This window comes from Sciurus carolinensis, chromosome 6, assembly GCF_902686445.1.
Source record: "Sciurus carolinensis chromosome 6, mSciCar1.2, whole genome shotgun sequence".
Taxonomy (NCBI): Eukaryota; Metazoa; Chordata; class Mammalia; order Rodentia; family Sciuridae; genus Sciurus; species Sciurus carolinensis.
In genome coordinates, this window is record NC_062218.1 from 84,579,603 (window position 1) to 84,587,967 (window position 8,365).

Here is an 8,365-nt window from a genome sequence, read left to right on the forward strand (position 1 = left end):
TATGGATGACATCTCTCTGGAGGGTTAGAACAACTCAAGGGAGTGACTGATTCTGTTCAGGAAAAACTGGAGAAGGGACTGCCACAGAGTAGGGAAGTCTTAATCCAGGAACTTTAAGATTAGGAAATAAACTTTAGGAGAGAGTAGCACTTTCAGAGAAGCATATTATATCTTAAAGCTGGAGGAAACTTAGAGATCAAAATCTCCTGATGTGTCTCTTGGAATGCTATTCTTTGGTGTATTTAGAGATGATACATAAAAAGAGGATGTGAATGTATTTTCTGGTTATATTCATTGAGAAATGGATTTTCAAAACAATGTAAGAAAAAAACAAAAACAATTTCCATTCCGCCATGGTACTAAGGGTCTCATGCCCACTCGTTCCAATTTCCTTTCTTAGTTCTTTACATTTTTTCTTTTTTTTTTAAATCTATTTCTTTTCTTTTGTCTTTTTTTTTTATGGTAGAGATCATAGTGCATATTTTGGAAAATGTTTATTGAGTTTAATCACAGAATGCTACAGACCCGTGGACAAGGTGAATCAAGCAGCTTGCACCAAACTCTGTTAGTGATACTGCTGAAGTTCAGCTCTGTGACTCAAGCACTGTTTTGTTTTGTTTTATTTTGTTTTGTTTTCTATTACATGAGAGTTTCCTTCTTCTATATCAATTTACATGCATTGGTTTTTATTTCTGATAATAAATATTCCTTCTCGGTCATGTGTCTTGGTTAATCTTTAAATGGAGAAATTAATAACCTCTTACTAGTAAGTTCCTAGTTCCTAGTAAGGTGAGCCCAAATCAATGGATGTTTGATCCTCCTGAAATGATCTATTTGTATAAGGACCTCGATAATGTATGGGTGATAAATATAATAATAGACTGAATGATATACAGAGGCTTACAAAGACATCTAGTTCACAAAATTTCTCTCTGTAAAATGAAAGTATTTGTTATTATATTAGCTTAGCCATTATTAAGAGGGTAATGTTGAGGTAATTTGCAAATTCAATAGATTCAACTTTTATATCTTTTCATAAATATACTCTTGACTATAAAAGAAGACTTTCAAAACTGTGTGAGCACATTGCCTTATATTGCAGTTTTAAAAAAATAATAGTATAAAATACTCCATAAATGTCACACAACTATCTTTTTATCTGAAAGTTTTAAAGTGAGTTCATGGTGTGATGGCAGATTGGTATCTCAGATTATATCATAGAAAATATTGTAAACACCATCTCAACAAGTTGAGTGGGTTTTCACAGCTTGAAGAAGTATGAGGTAAAAAAGTATGAGGACAAGTTGTTTAGTCAGTCAACAGGATAATATGATAACTTGTTATTTTTTAGTGTGCATAATTATAAAGTGTGATTCTAAAAAGAAACTAATTAAATGGAAACTAAATGCAGACAATGACAAGCTTGAATTTTAAATGATATTATTTCAAATGTTTATTTGAAAATAAAATGATGCAAGGCTACATTAAAATCTTGACATGTTCAAAAGTATTGTGTGACACAGATAATGAAGTCCAATTAGGTAAACTTTTGCATTCCATATTAAAAGGAAAATCAAGTGACTCAGATAAAAAAATGGATTTTATTAATTATGAGGACACAACAGACTAGAATAATAAATCAGCAGTTTCAGTATTGGTTGATTGAGAAAATGTAATCCTATGGGAATGATGAAAGCAGTCCAAATGGCAGCTGATCCTATTTTATAGTCCTGGGTGAAGACTAGATGTAGACAAGAACATTCAGCATATTATCCTCAATTCACGAAGGTTGTTGTGAATGCAATTTGGCCACTAGAACTGTGAAAGTGTGAATAGAATTTGAGGAAGAGTCTTAGCTATGGATTTTCCAATGGAGAACAAGAAACTTTAATATTTTACTATGTCCTGACAATCAAAGACAGATTCCTGGGAGGGGAGAAGGGAAATATCGAAAGTATATCAGATGTCCTCTAATGGAATTGACATGACATTTAAATCTGAGAAGCTTGGAGAAAGGTGTCGGTGAAGACTGGGCAGTAGGTTTTCTGTCCACGACCCCTGCATTTCCTACAGGAAATTCTCAGGCCTCTCTATGGTGTCTGAGGCCATCCATTCACACATATGACTTTGCTGCCAGCATATGTCACTTCAGCCTTCTAGACTTTGGAGACATATTTAAAATATTTCACAGTCAAGATCTATTTAAAGTGATTTCTATTCAAGTTTTGAAGAGAATGAAATCAATAATCTTCTTTCTCTATGCTATCATTCTCTACTCCGAATACCTTAATATTCTTGTTTTGCCATCTAACAGGTCTTTTATGGTCTTTGCCAGTCTCCATTTTAGTCTTTTAGCTGGCCTAGTCCTACAGCTAGAGATCGCATGAATTAGATTTTCATCTTGGATATTCCTTCCTTAATATCTTGAGAGTGCTGAAAACTTCTGTTTGTATGAGCAACAACATCTCTGTCATCTCTGTTTGGGTTTTTTTTTTTTTTTTTTTTTTTTTTTTTTTATCCTAGCTTATTTAGATTACTTCTTGCTGTGTGATTGCCTAGCTAATCTTGATTCTCAAAAATTATCAAGATTACCACTTCCTTGCCTCCCAAAGTGCACACAGAAACTTCTAATCAGATCTGCTTCACTACATAAGGGAGTAACAGTAATCTAATCAGGGCTTCTCTTAAAACTTTCTACTTGTCACTGAATCCCTGTAACTGTCACCTTCCACATTACCAAATGACAGTGGGGTCAGCCTCTTTTGTTTTTTGACATGTTCATCATATCTAACACCTCCATTGCAGGGTTTTTCCACAAACAGGTGTGATATACTGAAAAAGTGTGATTTTGTAGTTCTGTCCATCAACAGAGGCTTCTATTTTCTTAGTACTTGAATTTAGGAAGATGTACATGATTTTTCTTTGATCAAATAAAATGGGACAGCCAAAGTGATACTAGGAAAAATCTCAAGCCTAGGTATGAAAAGAAAATTTATAGTTTAGTTCTATTTAGTCCTCTGTCTTCACCATAAAAAGCAAGCCTGAGATAAAATGCTGAAGGCAGAGCAACAATATGGAGCAGAATTTGTTCCTCCCAGCATCTCCATCAATATTTCTGTGTTAGCTAGTTTTGCATTGTTGTGAATAAAAAAAAAAAGAAAAAGAAAAAGAAAAACCTGACTAGAAACACTTAAGAGGAGGGAAAGTTTTTCTTTTTTTTTTTTTTTTCATGGTTTCTGAAATTTAGTCTATCTGGGCCAACTCAGTTGCTCTGGATCCAAGGTGAGGTAGAACATTCTGGTGGAAGGACATGGCAGCCAAGAAGCAAAGTGAAAGGGAAGTGGGGAAGGGGCCTCTGGGAAGACGCACCCTTGATGTGGCACCTCCAGCCTGTCCCACCTACTTACAGTTAACATCCAATTCATTAAAGCTAGGATAGACTGATTTGGTCACAGATCTCACAATTCAACCATTTCATCTGGGAACGAACGTTCCTTTATTAACACAGGAACTTGGGGGGACACCTCATACCCGAACCATAACAAACTCGGTGCATCAGGAGTTACTGAAGACCTTTCCGCTAAATACACACATGTGAGCATAAACAGGTTAGATCAGCATAACTATGTACTCAACCTGTAGACTTAAATAACCATTGGTAAAATGCTGAGCTTTGATATTGTTTGTTACATAGCAATAGGAAACTTACACATGGGATCTCATTCTTCTGATGACATTAAAGTATTTTATTTTTCTTACTCTACAGGATATGCTGAGTTTTCTATACCAATTGTTTATTAAAGTTAATATCCTGATATTTGTTCTTGTTTTATATATGTAGAGGAATATTTTTAGGATTTAGAAACCAACCTTTTCAAAAATTCTTCATCTCAAGCAATTATTTTACCAGGATCTCAAGGAAATAATCTTAAATTATTTAAATAAATAAAAGATGAAGACACTGTCAAACCTGTTTTTTTTCTAAAAATACCCAACATTGAGTAAAATTTTTGGAAATTTTGAGGCTTAGTAATCAATAATAAAAGTGATGCATATTAAGTTTTATCCATTTTCAGAATACTCTGGTTGATGTATCTCATTTAAATACTTAGAAAAACTCTGTAAGGTGAGCAAGATGTTCATTTTGGTCTTTATTTTACATTAAAAATTGAGTTATAGAACTACTAAAGTGATAGACTTGAAGTTCATTTCAGCTTTGCTGACTTCTCAACCATTATTCTTTGCAGTATGAGAAAAAATGTAATAAGATGCACATATCTAGATGTAAAATGAGGTAAAATATACCAAGGTATAGAAAGAAAGTAAATATGATGCTATAGCAATGTGGAAGACAAAGACTTTGCTTTTCGATTGACAGTTCAAAAGTGTTATTTTAAACCAGGTATAGCGTTACACTCCTGTAGTCCCAGCAGCTTGGGAGGCTGAGGCAGGAGGATCACAAGTTCAAGGCCAGCCTCAGCAGATTAGTGCAAAAGACCTAAGCAACTTAGAAAGACCCTGTCCTATCTCAAAATAAAAAATAAAAAGGACTAGGGATGTTGCTCGGTGGTTAAACCCCTGGGTTCTAACCCCAGTACCAAAAAAAAAAAAAAGTATTTGAATTGGTCTTTACAGAAAATGAGGTTTGCTCAACGTATTTAACTTACTTCACAGACTGAATAATGGATTTTTAAAATCTTGAATGTTTGGCTAAGCTTGGTGGCAACACGCCTGTAATCCCAGTGTCGCAGAAGGCTGAGGCAGGAGGATCATGAGTTCAAAGCCAATCTCAGCAAAAGCGAGGCACCAAGCAACTCAGTGAGACCCTGTCTCTAAATAAAATACAAAATAGGGCTGGGAATGTGGTTCACTGGTCGAATACCCCTGAATTCAATCTCTGGTACCCTAAGAAAAAAAAAATCCTGAGTATTTTAATTCATGCAAAAATAATTGTTTTAATTCAATATAATTTTTTTTATTGTAAACAAACGGGATACATGTTGTTTCTGTTTGTACATGGGGTAAAGGCATACCATTTGTGTAATCATACATTTACATAGGGCAATGCTGTTTGATTCATTCTGTTATTTTTTCCTTTCCCCCCACCCCTCCCACCCCTCTTTTCCCTCTATACAGTCCTTCCTTCCTCCATTCTTGCCACCCTCCTTAACCCTAATCCTAAACCTATCCCTAACCCTAACGCTAATCCCTCCCACCCCCCATTATATATCATCATCTGCTTATCAGCTAGATCATTCGTCCTTTGGTTTTTTGAGATTGGCTTATTTCACTTAGCATGATATTCTCCAATTTCATCCATTTGCCTGCAAATGCCATAATTTTATTATTCTTTATGGCGGAGTAATATTCCATTGTATATATATGCCACAGTTTCTTTATCCATTCATCAATTGAAGGACATCTAGGTTGGTTCCACAATCTGGCTATGGTGAATTGAGCAGCAATGAACATTGAAATTTTGAAACTAATAGCAAGACAAAAGTGGGAAGAATCTTTCTCGAGTGAGTGTCTTTCAAAAAGCTATAGAAAACATCATAATGATGAAATTTCAAACACATTTCAAATAGGTCAGGGAAATGACAATGATAACTTCCAAGATTAGAAGTGGGGTGAGACCAGAGTCGCTTGCTACTGGAGAACTCAGTGGACCTTTCAGCTGCCCTCTGGGTCTCCTTATTTGGATTGTCCTGGCCCTGCCAAATAGGTGGGGGTAGACACTCCGAATGCGGGGCCATGGCAGTAGCCTTCTGGTCCTCCTTGCCCATAGCGTCGCGGAAGGGCCTGCAACTGTGCCCAGGTCCCCCACTGCCTGGGCAGGGTAAGAAGCCGCTGCCTTGAAGGAGCTGCGAGGATTCCTGTGCTCTGCCTTGGCCGCCTCCTGCTCCCGCCTGCGCAGATGCCCTCTGGCTGCTCCGTCCGCCTCAGAGTCAAATTGGAAGAGAAGTAAAATTCAACAAACACTATGTATGGCATTCTTTCTTAGCAGAAGAAAGGGATTATTGAGACTATGAATTGGAGCAAATGGAATTCAGTTGCAGGATTTCCCCCACATGTGGAACATCTTGAAGACTTTGAAGGTGATGATGGAGAAGATGACTTGACTTAGGTGGGATGAGTTTGACCATCCTCATACAGAGCTCTTATAAGTGTTTTTTCCAGATTCACACGTTTGGATGACTTCACCTGGGAAAAAAATAGGGTCTAGTTTTTTTCTGTGAAGTGTTCAAGCTGTGCCACCAGGCTTCTGGTCAGATGATGACTCTTAAGATGAACACATTAAGCAGTAACTAGGCAAATATGCTGGAAAAGTACAGCTCATGAATAGACTTTCCCACCCCAACATTCTTAGGTACTTGGGGGTATGTGTACATCAAGGAAAACTTCATGCACTTACAGAGTATATCAACTCTGGGAACCTGAAACAGTTGGTAGACAGTGATCACATTTGCCCTGGACTGTGAAGGTGAAACTGGCCTGTGACAGCAGTGGGCCTCAGCTACCTTCACTTCAAAGGCATTTTCCATGGGGACCTCACATGAAGAACTGAGTGATAAAGAGATGAGAATGGTTATTCTGCGGTGGTGACTGGCTTTGGCTTAGTTGAGAAGATCCCTGATGCCAGTATGGGCAGTGAAAGCTGGTTGTGGTGGGTTCACCCTTCTGGATGGCACCTGAGGTTCTCCCCGATGAGCCCTTAATTATAAGGCAGACGTGTTTTCTTCTGGTATCATTCTCTAAAAAATCATCACCCACATCCAGGCTGATCCAGACTATATTCCCCGCACAGAGAATTTCAGGCTGAACTATGATGCTTTCCAGCACATTGTAGGAGACTGTCCCTCAGACTTTCTGCAACTCACCTTCAACTGCTGTAATATGGACCCCAAACTGCATCCATCCTTTGTGTAGAATGAGAAGACCCTGGAGGAAATTATGAACCACTTACAGGAAAAAGAGATGGAAAGGGATAAGAAGAGGTTGCAGCCCACAGCAAAGGGACTCTTAGAGAAAGTACCTGCAGAGAAGCAGCTGAGCTCGCTGGATGACAAGATTCCCCACAAGTCACCATGTCCTAGATGTACTATCTGGCTATCTCGAAGACAGTCAGACATCTTTTCCTGTAAACTCCTACATACACTGAGTGTCTTGGACCCATACTAAGGACCACCAAGAGATGGTGCTACCCACACCCCAAAAGTCAGCCCTTTCAGTTTTGTCAGGACCTCAAAGCTGGCAAGATCAAGCTCTTTGACCTACCCAGCAAGTCTGTCCTCTCCCTGGTATTTGACCTGGATGGCCCAGGCCCTAGAACTACACCCCTGGCTGACTGGCAGGAACCCGTGGCCCCACCTGCTCACCCATGACCTTCTTTGCCTGATTCACCAGAGTTCTTGCATCAAGAGGCCTGTCCATTCATGTGCCACGAAGAATCTCTATCTGATGGGCACCCGCCACCACTCAGTAGTCTCAAGTACAAGGTAAGAGAGATCCTACCATTCGGGGTAGCTGCTCCAGCCCATGAGGCCATGGACTGCTTTAATTCCCAAAAAGAAAATGGTTTTGGGCCCAAGCCCCAGGAGACAAGCCCATGTTGCAGAAATGCCTCTGAGGAAAGGAAGGTAGAAGAAGTGAGGCCAAGAAACTTGACTGCAGTCCCCTACTTTGCCTCGAGCATCGACCTGCAAATTCAGGGAGAACAGAATGAGTGAGGGGTGTTCGCCCCTGCCTCACCTTGGGGATGGACCTTCAGCTGAAGCCAGAGGGAGCCCTTGGTGCACAACCTTGGAGCCTACAGAGCAGGAGGGCTAGGTCAAGCCAGGATCAGTTTTTGGGTTCCCAATACCTAATGACTGACTGAGAGGAAAGCAGCACTGAGAGGCTTCCTAGTCAGGGCCAACTGCTGACACTAAGCTTCTGAAATCCAGCAAGGAGCTCTAGATCCCACCTGACCCAAGTATGCTTCCCCAGGAAGAACCAGAGAGCTCCTACATCTAGGTTGAGCTGGCAGGTGCTATTACCCTGGTTCCTCTCCCATCCCAAGCTTCTGCTGCACTTTTGGGGGGCATATAAGCTACTGGATGGAACTTGGAGCTGACCAGGAGGTGATAAAGGGCTGAAGACTGGGGTGTTTCTTGCTAGTATGTCTAAGACACTTGAATAATTGCTGTTTGCACTTACTGCATGGTCAGACCACATCACTACATTTATATGCAAGGGGAGAGCAAGGCAGCATGCATGGTGGTCATGGCTCTTAGCGAACCCATTCAAAGAACTTTTCCAGTTGATTAATCTATTATTTACCAAGTTTCCAGTTGATTAATCATATTTACCAAGGAGTCTTAAT

The 8,365-nt window shown here is 39.5% G+C and overlaps 1 pseudogene; it reads left to right on the forward strand.

The window, feature by feature from the left end:
• The first annotated feature begins 6,028 nt into the window (after window positions 1-6,028).
• On the forward strand, window positions 6,029-7,730 carry LOC124986348 (dual specificity testis-specific protein kinase 2-like; annotated as a pseudogene).
• Window positions 7,731-8,365: the final 635 nt, after the last annotated feature.